General features: G+C 47.8%; 1 protein-coding gene across 3 annotated transcripts in view; it reads left to right on the top strand.

Annotated features, from left to right (window-relative positions):
- pros (homeobox protein prospero) overlaps positions 1–16454 on the top strand; it is a 250832-nt gene that overhangs the window by 49721 nt on the left and 184657 nt on the right. Inside the window, exon 1 of one of the 3 annotated variants that reach the window (XM_065436663.2) lies at positions 386–604. The exons of 1 other annotated variant lie outside the window; for it this stretch is intronic. The gene's annotated coding sequence lies outside the window, so the exon portion shown is untranslated. Of the gene's footprint in view, positions 1–385; positions 605–16454 lie in introns of those variants that run through there. One more of the 3 variants, XM_070521903.1, reaches the window with a different exon arrangement.

A 16454-nucleotide genomic window follows, 5' to 3' on the forward strand; every position in this document is an offset into this window, starting at 1 on the left:
TCCAACTCGCCGTGTACTACGTCAGGCGAAAGAGATGATATCGCCGAAGGTATGCGAAATGATACTTCCCCTGATTTCAAGTGCTGTTTCTTTAAATCGATCGTTTGCGTCGTCTGCTGTATAGTCCTGTCTGGGGCGCCATCTCTTTACGAGCCCATAGCAGGCGAGGTCGCCGCCGCGCAATTGCACACATGCCATCCGCGCGCGCCGATTAATCTTTCCCTGCCGTCCTTGGCAAGCCGTGACGAATGCGGCTCGCGCGCGCGACGCCGCATGACGTCGGTGACGTCACTGGGCGCCCACCGCGAGTTCCCCGCAGCGCCGACAGATGGCGGAAGGTGCGACGGTGTGTGTCACAATGCGCGGCTTGACCGGCAGCGGGCAGGTCTTGCCTCTGCGTGGCGTGTGTCAGCTTATGCGTCGACGCAGACGTGTGTGATGTGTGTTTGTGCGCTGGGGTGGCCGTGCTCGACCGAGGGACGAAGGTTGACGCACCGGAAGTCAGTCCGGCGGCCCCCCGCTTCCGGCCTTGCGTCAACAGCTGCCCGGACGCCCACCAGGATCCCCCCCACATGCGGCGACGAAGTACGCCCCCGACTATATGGTGCCCCTTGCTTTCTTTCTTACGTAACGTTTCTTTCTTTCTTTTTGGCGTTTCTTATCACGGAGTTCTTTAGTGTTTGGTTGGAGTACGTGTTTGTACGCGGACGTCTGGTCTCGACGTCACTCCTTCAGGTCTGTCGTGCGCAATCACTTTTTCTTTGAGGGCGTGTGTATATATACCAAGGGTTCTTTGGTCAACACCTTAGAAGTAAGCGCGAAAAAGCACTTTGCTGGAGTACCTGCTGTAGGGCCTTGACCATTTCTGGTCAGGCGGAACTGCCTACGAATAAAAGTCAAATTAACAAACTTCATTTATGAACTTTAACACAAAGCATACTTGTGCGCACTCAGTTCACGGTCAGACTTCCTTTTTTGGTACAGGTGTAATATGGTGACGGAATGGTTGCCTTGGAGGATTAGCTTTTTCTTCTTTCCCTAACAAATAAGGTATTTCTTGACGCTATACTTCAAGTTGACTTTCATGGACATTCGACATATTTAATTCGGTCAATACTACACGTGACTCTTTAGGTCAGGCTATTAGTCATAACTTGACCACGGCAGCCGTATTTCCTTGGGGGAGGGCGAGGGTGGGGGCGAAATGCAAAACAAAAAAACGTTTGTATACTTAGATATAAGCGCATGCACGTTGAAGAGCCCCAATGCTCAATATGGATCCGGAGTTCCCTCTATACGGCGCGCCTCATAATAAGATTACCGCGTTTGCACGTACAACCACAGAACTTTCTTTTTAAAAAAGCAAACAAGGGTCATTGGGACATATCGTGATTGCTTGCTGCGGGAAGGTATTCAGAATACTTCGCGTCTCAGCTCAACAACTTTTTGGCCATTAGCATTTTCACTTGTTCCGGGCATATCTCGCGCGTCCAAGTGACGACGTATGCGGTGTCTTCTCGGGTGGCCGAAAGGGGGCGACAGCGTCACAAGCTAGCGGCAGTGTGCAACGCGTAGCGTACACCTCCCGTCCGCGAGGACGATGGTTAATAAGAATGCGTGCGAGACAATTCGTTATCGACCTCCTTGGTTATAACGAACGAACTCAGAATAAAGGAAATCAGTGGCCGCAGCAAACTGTTATCGAAGCGTATAAAACCCAGGTGGTAAACGTCATCCCGGAGCCACTCGACAAGCGAGGAATGCACGTTGACGTACGTCTGACAAGACCTGTAAAAACGCTGCTTCAGAAAATGATACGAACGTTGCGAGTTGCAATGACGACCATATACCACTAAGACGATATGATATTCGCAACTACACACTATATTCGTGGCACATAGTGACACAAATCTTCCGAGTCCAAATGCTGTATATAATACGTCGCTATATATACTTTATGTACATACTATGTATATACGCATAAGTTAACCATACTATATACATATATGCATATATACTATATATACATTAGAGAGAGTTACAGGATGGTTGCCAAGGGAAGGGAAGCGCAGTCGAGGACGGCAGAAAATTAGGTTGGGTGATGCAACCAGGAAATTTGCAGGCGCAAGTTCGAATCAGTTAGCGGGGATAATTCGAGATCGCTCGGAGAAGTCTGCTTCCTGCAGCGGACATAAAATTAGGCTGACGATGGTGTTGCAGATGATGACACATACTTAGACGAACGGAGTACACGTACGAACACATCGACGCATCAATGAAGGCCATCTACGTAGTGCGAAACGTGTAATGGAGTCTTCAGACGCGAAAACGGAATATACACTGTACTTATTCAGAAAACATAGTTGTTGTTCAAGTTCTTTCTGAAATGTTTCATTGGTATTTCTGCGGGTGACATCAGCAGTGAGGAGTATCTGCAATAATTACGAAGATTTCCTTTCTCGACGTAAGCCTTCTAACATACTTTAGCTAAATACAGTATGTCAAGAGCTGCAACATATATTTATTATTATCATTTTTACAAAACGTCAGCCTGATGATCGCGCTATCTAGATCAATCAAACCAGGGGCTCTATTCTTGACACCGACGTATTGCGCCATGTTGGCGGAATGCGTGTTCGCGTTTTTTTTTTTTCTACATGGCGTCTTGAGCCAATCAGAGAGCCCCGTAAGCTTATCAGAAGAAGATGGCGAATTGGAAACGTGGAGCAATGTGGGAATGTCCACTCCCAGGATATCTATGTATAAACGAATGCCCCCTCGCCCCCCCCCCCCCCCCCCCCAGAAAGAAAATTGAGAGAAAAGGGCAGAACAGGAACAATTATAACAAGAACGCGATACCTCTAAAGTGTTGTGGCATACTGAGCGCGTGAGCGATCGAGGTACATGCAGTATGGTACGAACGTGACTCCCTCCCCCCCCTCGTTTGTCAGCCAAGCTCCTTCGCATCATGCCTATGTGCGACTCTACGTTTCCTTTGCATGGGTCGAGATGGCAGCTGTTTTACCGTCCCTCTCCGTGCTTCCCCCACATCGCCTCTCTCAGATAAACACCGCCGCTCACCGGGGCATCGGATAACAGCCGCCGTCGCTTTGCTGCATGCTGCCACCTGGTATCGGTCTCAAGAGGCAGAACGCCTACGCTGATGGCGCCGCGTGGGTTTTTTGTTGCATCAGCTGCTGCGCGTTAGTCGTCGAGAGAAGAAGGGTCGCCCCTCTGAGCGACAGGCTTACGCGTATCGGAAGGGTTCGCCCCCCTTTCTCCCAACCTCGCATGCTTTGTTTCCTATCCCAGCTACGGTGGAGAAATGAAAACGCACGTGTACTGAAGCGAAAAAGAAAAAAAAAAGGACAAGTGGGACAGGGCAGAACGAAAGAAAATCTAGGTTGGATGAACTCCGTCGGTTTTTCTGCCTTCTCACGTTCCCTCTCTCTCTCTCTCTGCTTTCGGTCATCCTCCTATGATGCAAAGCGCCCTTCGCTGACTGATTAAGCGGCGCTACTTTGACCCTGGTAGAATATGTGTAGCTTTTGGTTACGTGACAGTGCCCGATGAACAACGTAAATGGCAATCCCCGTGCGCTGGAATACTTCCGCAATCTGCGATCGAGTGCGCAACAAAAGGGACCGGCACGACGCACTGCTGTAAATCGCGCCTGATAAGAGCATTTGAAGCGGACTTTTCGATAGTGGCATGGCAGAGATCTCGGCGTTATTTTCGACCGCGCCTGCGGCGAATCGTTCCTCTGGTGATAGAACAGCGATTGGCGGGACAGGCATACTCAGATAGTATCGCGAAATTGCACGCATTGTTCGAAGATCCGTAGCTAACCTCAACCTGCCAGTCGCCTAGCTTAAAAACCACAAAGTACTCGCGCGTAATTCGACACATCGTTAACTTGCGCGAAAGAGGCACTCGAGAAAGTATCATGATACATTATCAGCTTTGTAGCAGGATCCAGCATGCAGGTGATTTAAAAAATTATGGGGTTTTACGTGCCAAAACCACTTGCTGATTATGAGGCACGCCGTAGTGGGGGACTCCGGAAATTTCGACCACCTGGGGTTCTTTACCTTGCACCTAAATATAAGTACACGGGTGTTTTCGCATTTCGCCCCCATCGAAATGCGGCCGCCGTGGCCGGGATTCGATCCCGCGACCTCGTGCTTAGCAGCCCAACACCATAGCCACTGAGCAACCACGGCGGGTATGCAGGTGATCCGAGCAGGGCATCTTTCCGAAGCGTCATCCAATCCGTCGGATAGCTTCGACGCAGGGGTGTCTACCTCACAACACCTGCTGCAACTTGACTGCTCTAGTCCTGCTTTCTGTAGGAAACGCATGTCTCATCCACATGAGCGACAAATGTATAAGCACAATCTTTTAAAAAAAAAACTAAGCCGTGTGGTTCTGCTGAAGCTAGCAAGTAATCACCTCCGGTGCGAACGCACAGTACGGAGGGCATTCCGCGGCAAAGTATACGGGCCCGAGATAGTAACGTACTTCGCTCATTATGTATAGGTTCGGGGACAGGTTAGTACAAGAAAGACGTTTAACTCACTATGGAGTTGTGCGTGCGAAGCTTCCGCCTTCACAAAATAATTGTTGATATGCACTTGTGTTTCTACTGACTTTCCGTTGCAAACAATGAAATGTCGGTTGAGATTCAACTGAATGTAATGAGTTATTTTGGTAAAGCCATAGTGAGCCACACATAGCCTCGTATGGTTTCCCCTTGCCCACTTCGCCTAATAGGTCTCGTCCATTTTAAGGGATAATATAGTGAAACACGAAATCAGTTTAGTCGAATGAAGTATTCTTCGAGACCCCTACTTTCGTCAGTTTGGCGTAAGAGGTTCATAACTAAAAAGAGAAAACGAAGGCCTAACTTTCGTTTTTAAGATGTCGAACTGAATCCTCAGCGGCGGCATACATCAGTGGAATGCCATGAATTTCAAAGTATGTTTTCTTATATCAACTTTCGTGGCGTAGCGAGGGTCCTCCAGACTACTTCTACAAAAGTCGTTATAGAGATTCTGCTGAGATTTTACTTATTTTATGTCGCCTTCAGTAGAATGTCCATTGAAATACAATTTATTATCGTGCGTCATTCTTTCAGAGCTACAGCTAAGCTCTGTGTTTAGCTTCTTTAGGGCAAAAATGTAGTCCACCTTAACGCCCCCTCACCCCTGAAAACTGTCCCCGAGCTTCCTAGTCACTCGGGCTGGGAGAAGTTAAAACTTCAAGAGGACGTCGTTTGACTCTTCCTCCTACACCAGGAGTGGCTTTTTCAGTATGGATAGAAGAGCGAGAAAAAAAGCTCTTTATTGAACTGCAGGTAATCCTGACGAGATCTATATAACCACCTATGCATGTTATCATGTTATTTTGCATGCTATGTTATTTTGCGAGAGAAAATGCATTGAGGACAGAAAAAAAAAGCCATAGTAGGAGAGCGGGAAAAGGAGAAGAGAGAGAGAGTGAGAGAGATAAAGAGGAACGGCAGGGAGGTTAACCAGATATCAGTCTCCTGTTTGCTACCCTACACAGGGGATGGGAGATAGGGGTTAGAAAAATGACAGAGAGGAAAACGCACGAAAAAAAAAACACGCACACATGGAGATACACACACACAAAAGGCGTTCCAGTTAAAGACGTTCGCGAAGGCCGGTAGATCGCAGAAAGAGCAATAGCGCTTGCACTGCCTTCTTCAGTGACGCTAGGTCCTTTCGGTGGTAGGTAGAAGAAAAGTATATGATCGTGGCATATACAGGTTATACAAGAATGACTGTGCTGATGTACCTAAGTGTGGTACTTGTAAAAGCGTAATCGACTAATATGCCCAACGCATTTTTCCTCTTTAATGCCCTTTTAAATACATTATTCTCTCTCCCTTCATATGACACTGAACGGTGGTAGCCTGACCGAGTAGACGGCTGTGAGTTTCGAGTATGGATCCGTCTCGAGTATGGGTCACGTCTTTCTGGCCGCGTGCAGCTACTGAGCCGTGCTTCGGCCGACCCCAACGTATACACAGTGGTTCGTACGGCGGCCGCCGTGAGACGCGGGGTATACTTGCCGAACCGCTGATCGAATTAGCCTAATGAAGACTCTTCCCCACCCCCGCCACCCTCAGGCTCCTCTTGAAGCAACCCGCGGGAGGGCGTCAGAGGAGACCGTTCCCTAATTCGGGAGGCGATGATTAGCGGAAGCGCTGCTCCTCTGCGACGTCTGGCGGACTCTGCGGGCCGTCGCAAGCCAGGCGGAGTCGAGATCTCCTCCGCACCCGCTTGTGCCTTCGGAAGACGTGATATTACATGAAGGGTTTACACATCAAGGCTGCCTGTTTTTTAAGGCGTAAGCCTTTGGTCCGTGCACATTCCGAGGTGGACGCAGGAAAGCGGCAATCAATCACGTGATCCACAGCGGCGTCTGTTCGCAGAACAGTTCAGAGAGCAGCAAAAGAGGCAGTCGTAGATAGGCTGTCGCCTGTCGCAGTTTATCTCAGCGAAGTGTCCAGAGATTTTTTTTTTTTTGCTCATGTATACGAATCAACCCGATCAGATACTTGGAAGGCGGCAGAAACCCTCACGAAAGTCATCGCACGAATTATGTTTTGCTTGTGTTAACTTTTTATTATTTGTACTACTGCGTTCAATAGACTTTCGGCTGAAGTGCAATTATTGGCATGTATGGTATCCCAAGGGGGGAGAAATGAAATGCGAAAGACTTGAAGGTAAAATGGGAGACGAACATGCCGTTTGCTACCCTGCGTTGAGGAAGGGGTAACAGAAGAGATAAGCTTGAAAAGAGAATGGAGAAGCGAAGCACGTGAACAGAGAGAAAGAGAGATACAGAGATAGATAGACGGAGAAGCCACCTACACACGCGCACGCATAAAACAAGACGTACGCAGGCGCCATTGAGATGCAGACTTTCAGAATCGACACGTGGTACACGACGTCGCGTCCGACACAACATACGGCGAGTCGAAAGGATGGCTGCTCCGACCTGTTGGCGCTTGTTGGAATCTTTCGGAACCTATCGTACCTTTCAAAATGCACTGTACAATAATTTACACCCCTAAGGGTTTTCTTGAGTGTCTATAACTAACCCCCTAGCACCCCTTTAAAAAGGTTTTTAAATGAGCTATCACACCCTTATGCTGGGTATTATTAATTGAAGTAACACCCTTAAGTTGGAGGGCGCTTTGAACAGTATAACACCCTTTGTCTAATGGGTGCAATGGTGTTTTCAGCAGGTTTCTGTGAGGGTGTGCCGCTGCGGGAATTTGGTTGCGTTTCCGCTTACTTAACGTCTGTTACCCTCGGTTGACTCTGCGTTGAGACCCGATAGAACATCATGCACGAATTTCGCAAGGGGTGTCAGCATCTAAGGGCTCCTGGACAAGCGTTCCGCGCGCGTAAGAACGTCGTCTCGCAGGGGTGCATGGGGCATACACGGGGCTTTGTCGTGCTCGAATTCTCGCCACCAAGAGCAAGAGAGAGAGAGAGAGAGAGAGGGGCGCGCCGCATCGTCCCATGGCATCCGCTTCCCACGGCCATCACCGAAGGTCTTGCGCGCTTATCCTCCACCTCCTCCTCCTCCACCTCCTCGCCTCGCCGCATTGCCTCGCTTCCTTCCTGTGTTCCCCTTCCTGCGTCGCGGGCGCCCGATTGTCTCGAGCAAGTGAGCCATTTTTTTTTTTCGGCGGTGCCCTCGCTGTTCAGTGCGCGGTGGCCACGTCCTGCGACACAAGCCAAGTCAAGCGCGCGCGCCCGTCGACCTGTCACCGACGTATGCGATCGGACCAGTCTCCCGTGAAATAACCGGCAGCTTATATACTGACATATCCTCGAATAGAACAGTTCGTCATTGCTGCAGTCTGTAAGTACTGTACGTTTGCAAAAGTTGCAGACCGAAATTGGGTGGCTATTCTTACCGGCATTTATTGAGGGCTATGAAAACTCAACAAGAATTCTACAAAATGTCAACGAGCACTTTCGTGTTGAATAATCTACATGAGACCGAAACTTAGAGGACATCAATGAAACTTGAAAGGAAGCTAGGAACCGCGCATTGAGGGATGATATACCAAACTGTGAGCTATGGAGAAATGAAGGGAAAGATAGAATGTTAGGAGATAGAAGGATGGCGGCAATGTTCATTAGAGAGGAAACCGATAAAATATAGTCTAGTTCATAGGAACTAAAAGTGAGGTACGTCCTGCATAACGACGGCGCAGAGGAGGCTAATGCTGTACTATCACCAAACTCTTGCATGCGAAGGGTAGGAAAACGTATCCGAATGCTTGGAATCTTTAATAGAGCTATGGCCTTAAGGGATATTGTATACAGGCATGGCGTAGATTAGCACGACGCAACTCAAGGGTATCGAACTTTCATCGAACCGCAGACTTAAAAAAAGTGATCTTTTCTCCCTTTTCGAATCCTTTGTTCCACATAACATTTCTTTTTGTGTTCATCTTTATGCGCTCTCCGAAATCTCCGTCCTTTCTCTATAGGCCAGGTCCATCATCATAATCGTCGTTCTCGGCCTATTCATGTCCACTGCTAGGCGAAGGCTCGTCCCAGAGAGTCTCCAATTACCTCTGTCTTGCATTGGGGGGGGGGGGGGGGGGGGTAGGGCTTATCCTCTGGACGCTGTCCGGCTGTCGGTTCTGTCGCGTAAAAACAAGGGCGTTGTCAGAACCAAGACACAGAAATACCAGCAAGAAGTAATTTCTCGACAACCCTGCCCTATATATGGCATTCCTTCGTTCTATTCTCGCGGGTCGCTCGTATATAGAGCATATGCTCTTTCGGGAAGTCAAAGGTGCAGATCGTCGCACGCCCCCGCGACGCCAAGGACATCTATTCGACGCACGGCTTTCCGGTTCGAGGCGCAGAAAACGTCCCCCCCTCTCTCTCTCTCTCGCTGTAGCGCAGCTTCGGAAAGCGCGAAGAATGATCCCTGCCACGAGACAGTTCTGAGCAGAAGCCAGAACTAAATGTACATACGGATGAAAAGTGGTTGAACACGGGATGTCATTGGAGTCAACGTTTGAACAATTGGAGATGCGTCTTCGTCATGTCAACGTATACACGCTTTCGTTGACCGAGTTGCGACAGCTCGGGGGCGTAACTCTCCTAACCTTTGCCTTAAGCGACGTATGCTGTAAAATTGTCTTACCAGACAGTTTTCCAGCTTCTTTCTATAGGTGCATGCACACGTATACGCAAGCGAAAGAAGAGAAACTCGAAGGACAAGCGAGCCACGCCTATACTTTAATTTCCCGCACCAACTCCACACGAAGTGATAGGTTTTGGTAGCGCCTATACCCAGCACTTTAGGAAGTTGGTTAACATCATGAAAAAAGGAAAGGAGGGGGAGAGATTACAGTGCGTTGACACGTGAACAATCGGGCTCGACTTGGCAACTGTTCTGGACTTTTGCACCGTAAAAGGGGCCCAAGTATACGCGCCAAAATATGGGCAATTTAAGTCGTTCTGGCGTCGTGATCGCTCCCATGCATCTCAGTGCGAAATTCACGAACTTTGGCTTTTGTTCTCTCCGCTCAAATGAACTTTTTTTTTTCGCCCAACAAGCCTTTCGTTCGCAAGTTATCTCTGTCACTGGCCAGCTGCCTTCACCAATACTTCCGTCGACACTAAGGGTGCGATCTTGTACGCGTTCCAAACTCGAACGGAGGCGGTCCGTTCTTTCCGTCGCGAAATTGGCGGTCCGTTCCGTTGCGTTCGTCCGATAGCAGACAACACGGAATGATTGACAGCAGATATCACTTCACAATTGACGTCATGGCGTTCTTCACCGTTCAAACTGACCAACCGTGTGCGGCTCGGTGGAACGGACCGCCTCCGTTCTATTTTGGAACGCGTACAAGATCGCACCCTAAGTGTCGGCGGGAACGCAAGTCTGCACATGTAACGCAAGTCTTGCGTTTCATGTACCAATATGGCCAGCATCAGGTTTAGCTGAAATGTTCTCTTACGAGCCATCCTAGGGTGTAATAGCTTTTCATGGTTGAGGGTCTGAGGATCGGTCTTTTTTCAAGATGGAAAAGTGACCGACTTAGTAGGCGGGACTCCGTGCATACATACTTTCCTTTTCCTTCGTCCATCCCTGAGTGCATGCTGCACAAACTTCAACAAGATGAGTCTTTTTTTTTTTGCTTCAGACCTACACAAACCACGCGATCACGTGTCCGCCCCGTAGACTACATATGCCCGCGTCGGCTCCAGTACGCGGCTTTCACTTCGCTCCCTCTTCCTCTGTGCGGTCTCCTCCTCAGCACTTGGCGGCCTCGGCGAACAAGTGCCCTCCACCCGTTCGACCTCCTTACCCTCCCCCCTCTCAAAAGGCGAGGCGCTGCCGTCGGACGGGTGCCCCGCCTTCTTCCCCCTTTTGTTCTGCGGCCCTCGGCTCATCCGGCCCCCCCTCCGCCTTTCCTTTTGTTGTTCTGGCCCGCCGCCATTCCGACGCCGGCGCAGAATTGCATGCGCGCTGTGCCAAGCAGCAGCAGCAGCAGCACTCTCTTCTTCCCAGGGTCTTCTTGCGCGCCGCCATGGTAATGAATCTCCCGCTCGCACCTGCAGCAGCCAGCCTTGTTTTTCTGCCCCCCCCCCCTCTCCTTGTTTTTTTTCGCTGAGCCCCTCCTTCCGGAATTCCTGGCCATCACCGAAGCACAACTGGCGCTGCTGCGCGGGGAACAAGGGATGCGGCGCAGCAGCAGCAGCAGCAGCGCTTTTGCCGTGCCATGAGTCAGGCCCTGGCGGCATATGCCGTATATACTACAAAGCCACAACGTCGTGGACCTCGCTGAACGCCTTTCTTTTTTTCTTTTCCATTTGCTTAATTAGGTGTTTATGCGCGCACTGTGAAAACGAGTTAGCGCAGAAACGATGGCTCAAGGGCCTCCTGTCAATCGGCTGCTATACAACGCGCCCAAGGAGCACGCCCTTTGTATGAGGGCACGCGTAGGTCACGTGGTATACACGAAAAAAAGGGGGGGAGGGGGGCCTCGGTTCGACTGCTTGCAGCGGCACCTTTCCGCGGCCATGCAAGCGTTATCCCATTTCTCTATTCTTCAAAATTTCCTGGAGGTTGCTTTTACGTGTATGCTTCATCCAGAGCCGGTATATAATGTGTGAATCCGTGAACTGAATGCGCGACCATTTGTGAACCCGTGTATCAACTTACGTAGTATTCCTTTTCGGTACACGTCGCAGCAAGTCGATCAGCCAAGTGCGAAAAACTATGACCGACTGCTTTTTTTAGCGTATTGGGTTCATTGTCTTCAGTGGCGTAGCCAGAAATTTTGTTCGGGGGGGGCTACGCCACTGGCCCCATATATATATATATATATATATATATATATATATATATATATATATATATATATATATATATATATATATATATATATATATATATATATATATATATATACATGGGGCCAGTGGCGTAGCCAGAAATTTTGTTGTTGCATTTAAAAGAAAAAGTTTAATTCTAGTGACTACTGCTTTCAAATTTTTTATTTAGGTGGTCAATTATTTATTAAAAATTGGCCAAATCGAAAATTTTCAGAAAACGAAGCTATCAAGTTTAAAACTCAACTCAACAATTAAAGTGACTCAACAATTAAACATGATATCGCAATTCTGTGAATTGCATCTAATAGTACATCTACAGCGGACAAAATGGATATGTTACACATGAATCTCAAAAAAATTTAGTATTGTGGAAATACGGCTTGTGCAGAACCCTTGTACACAACGTAATCAATTCACGTAAGATACAAATTGACATAGCAAACTTGCCCGCTTTGACTGTTATAATAGATGCCGTTTACAGAACCACAATGTCTGTTATTCATGCATAGCTATTAGTTTGTAAACGTCGTGCTTCTATATTTTCAAACTTTCGAATTTTTCAAAATATTTTAAACAACATTCAGGCCCTAAATCGAAGTTGTGTTTCCAACAGAACTATAATTTAACTTTCTCTCTCAAATGCAACGAATTTCAATAAAAGCGATTAGCAGGATTATCTAAGAAAAGGGTTTCTGCGTTTTACAAGTATCTGAATAGGCCGCGTCGGATTGGGCCTGAGCTAAAGCTTCCTCTTAAACAATTTGTCAAGGGATCAAATCCATGAATAACTGCATTGTCATTGCCAAAGATGCTGCAAACGAATTCTTGAACGCTACGCACAGTCAAAACAATAAAATATGTATTCTTTCATAAAAGAATATACTCGTATGTGCCAAAAGTATTGCCCAAAATAACTGATATCAATGCTTCCAAATTTTTGTCTATTTAAGTAAAGAAAATATCACACGAACTTTAGAACTATATCAGTTCGAAACCAGGAAAGCAGTGCATGCCACTGATATGAAAAATTAAAAGGCAATGAACTGAACAAGTTGAGGACAAATATGTTAATGAAACTTTGTCATGCAAGAACCGTGCTTACCTTCTTGTATATATGCAATGGCCAGTGAAAAATCTCGATGACGCTGTAATTTGTTTTAATGTATTACGCAGAAGCAGCTGTCACCGGTCGTGTATCGTGAGTAATTGCACCGAAATCAGTCGCAACAGAGGGCACGTATAAAAAGCAGGAATTCTGCAAGATATACGAGGGCAAGTCAAATAAATGTGAGCCAACAACGGGGTACTTCTTTTAAAGGTAGTCTTCATGAGAATTCAGACATTTGTCCCATTGACTAACCAGTCGCGTGATTCCCGTCTTATAAAACTCCTTGGGTTGCTGCTTCAAAAAGTCTGTATCTGGTTCCCTTGAGCTGTTTTTTCGGTTGCCCCAAAATGTAGAAGTCGCAAGGTGACAGGTCTGAGCTGTATGGCGGATGCTGCAGCGTTTCCCACTTGAACTTTGCCAGTTTTGTATTAACCACATAAGCGACGTGGGGACAGGCATTGTCGTGGAACAAAATGACCCTATTCGTCAATTGTCCACGTTGTTCGTTCTTGATTGCGACACACTGCCGTTCTGGCGTTTCACAATATCGGAAACAATTGATAGCCTCTCAAGATTTAGCAAATTCTATCAGTAATGGACCCTGACGACCGAAAGGAAAGTCAATTGACAACACCTTTCCAGCGGAAATGATGGCCTTTGCGTTCTTTTGGCGTGGTAAATTCGAATGTTTCCACTGTAAGCTTTGCCGTCGTGTTTCAGGCTCGTAGTAGTGGCACCAAGGTTCGTCCCCGATCACAATTGCAAACATGAAGTCGTCATCCTCATTGTGATACCCGATCAGATGAGTCAAGGCAGCGCGAAACTACTCCGTCTTCTCGCTATGGATCAAAATCTTGGGGATCCATTGCGCACCAAAGAGCCGATAACCGAGAAGCTCATGAATTAAGGCGTGAACCGAACCGTGACTGATGTTCAGACGGTCTGCCAGTTCATCGATGCTTATCCTCCGTTCTTGTTTCATCAGCTCATGAACCTTTGAAATTGTGCGGGGGGTGATTGCACGATGGTTTTGGCCCAGTCTTGGAATGTCTTTACAACGTCCTTCAAACCGTTTGCTCCAACGCTTCACAGTGGTCAATGAAATGCCGTGTTCAACGTAAACGGCAGCCATACGGCGATTAATTTCTGTTTCGGAAATACCTTTAGCTGTCAAAAACTTCGCGACACCGAGCTGTTCAACTTTTGAAGTGTCCATTATGTGACGCAACCATATTCAACCCAGTGTATGAGTGCATTAAAGAACATTTATCTTCACACCTGCGTGTCACTTTTGTAAATGAGACATGCCGTTCTCCTACGCGCATGCCTCGCAGATAATGAACCGAACCATTATTGCGTGGTTAGGGTAGGCGCACTTTCATTTGACTCGCCCTCGTACATTAGAAATGCAAGGATACAATGGGATATACAAATGTGAAAATACGGCTTGATAAAGGACAAAAAAGTGTCACTCGAAACATAGTTCACTGCATGTATACACAAAACATCGCAACAAGATATTTAAGTATACGTGTAAGTCTCCAATGAGTCTATGTATGTAAGAAAAAGTAACTGTATGTAATGCGTCAAACAAGGCAAATAAACATGTTGCACAATCATAGATTCACAGAATCCTAGATTCCGCCCCCATTCCATCCACTTCCCCCGATGCATTGCGTGCGACGAAAGGCGGCGCGCTTGCTCCCCGCTTTTCTCCTTCGCGCACACAAGACTGAGCCACCATCGTCGGCTCACCCATTCCACCTCCCCCCCTACGCTTTCATTCGCACATACAGCATGCAGCGCGTGGTCACGATTTTATCACCCTTGGACTCTATACGAAACATGAGGGCGATGGCGACGGCAGGAATGCGCCTGGGGTGTCCATGTAATTGCTTTCGCAATAATACAATAAACGTATCCGGCAACTAAAGCATCCCGTCGCCCATTACTTTCCGCAAAAGAAGTATCAAAATCGAACTTTCACCATGCGACAATTCGCTGCGCCGCAACAATATATTTTTTTTTTTCTGTGAGGCGGAGGCACCGAAATGGAAAAAAAAAACGCATAGGAAAGTATGTTGGCCAGAATAGAATGCCTACATCGGGCACCTAATGGGGCTAGAGAATTAATACCGAAGAAAACATGAGACGATTGGCCCACTGAGAACCATACGCATATTGCTCAGTATCCTACACCGGCGAAACAAGACTTTCCGGAAAGGTTCCGCTCAAGGAACGCGGTGCAATCCTTCGAGTCCCCACAGTGATGGCGGCGAGCGACCATTGTTTTTTTTTTCTCGTCTGCTAGCCAGAAAGCTTCCAAAACTCTGTCAGGTGAAAATCCGCTCGGCCAGAGCAAACCGAACGCCCACCGAAGTGCACCGCGCGGTGGTCGGGGCCGTCCGAGAAAAACATATGCGCTCTGGCTCGCTCTGGCAGCCCGCGGGTAGGATAGCGAGAACAAAAAAAATTGAAGAGGCTCAATGTGTTCTCGGCGAATAAAAGTCAAAGTAGAAAAAATAAATAAGAACGTAGTTACTTTGGCTGGCTTTAGTGTCTTGACATGGTTGTTCTGGCGTAGGTTAAAAAAGTGTTGATATTTTTTTATGTGACATGACGGCACAAATGAACCACCCCAACACATCGTCTCATTGGACCTCGCTGCGTGCTTTGTCAACTCGTCTGCTAGTGTGTTGATTTGGCTTGTCCCGTTGTATGTTCCGATGTAAGACTTTAGAAAAGTCAATGGACCTTTGGCGTCAAATGTTTATAACAACATTAAATCAACAAAGTTCCGCAATTGAAAATTTAAAGCACAACTTTGGAAGTGTCAATGCACGTTTCACATCAAGAGCTTATGAGATTTATACCCATAAAGTTCCGCAATTGATATCCATGCGCTCCATAGATTCCGTGGCCTCAGTAAGATGCCGCGGCGAGCCCGCTCACCATCAAAGCGCCCTTGAAACTTTGTGCTCGGATGGGACTGCTTGGCGTTATGTGACTGCCGGTGTATGGGCGTTGCCACGAAATCCAGCCCGAGTTCGCAATGTTCGCGGTTAAATGTCTTTTCGAGCGTCAAAAAGACATTCTAGACAAAATCCAGAGTGATTTCCGGCGCCGGGGGTCGCTTTGGTCGGCGGTGCATGGACAGCACGAAAAAATTTCGGGGGGGGCTGAAGCCCCATAAGCCCCCCCCCTGGCTACGCCCCTGATTGTCTTGTGGTATAGTTCGCGGTCGGAGCGAGGGCATACTGACGGGGATACGGCCGCGGCCATGTCGATATCGATGGTGGCATCGTCAAAGTACAACGCTCCCAGTTCATCGCCCATTAGGGCTCGTGGGAGCGTTAGAAAGGCATGCATGCGCACCACAAACACAAAGCTCTGTAGTCACCGTCATCGCAGAACAAACGAAGCTATATATAAGCGGAAATGGACGCGAAAACAACGGCTTGCTCGTGAGCTAATGCCTAGTTCTATACTCGGTAACATTCAATGCTCTAACCGGAAAAATAAATACAAAAAGCGCATGCTCCTGCGTCCTTGTCTCTCATGGTGGATGTTTTGAAACGCAAAAACAGTTTATGAGTGTCACATTGATAACGTCGTTTCGTTTATGGCACCCGTTTCTGTTATGAGTTTGCAGCCCCTGTCCCTCCGCGCTATTGGTTGTTGCTGTTGTCGCTGTTGTTTTCGTTGTTCGTTCTGCGCTGTTAGCGTTCGAAGTAACCCTGTTCTATTTTTGTGATGACTTGATGCGAGGGCAGCACACTTCCGTGACAATAGTACGTTCCACGCGATACCGTCACAGCAGTGTATGATGTATGCTGGTATATGTCAGTGCATACAGGGCGAGAGAGAGAGAGACAGGAAAGGGGAGAGGCAGGGCAGTTAACCAGACGGGAAGATCCGGTTTGCTATCATACGCT

This window comes from Dermacentor albipictus, chromosome 7 (assembly GCF_038994185.2).
Source record: "Dermacentor albipictus isolate Rhodes 1998 colony chromosome 7, USDA_Dalb.pri_finalv2, whole genome shotgun sequence".
Lineage (NCBI taxonomy): Eukaryota > Metazoa > Arthropoda > Arachnida > Ixodida > Ixodidae > Dermacentor > Dermacentor albipictus.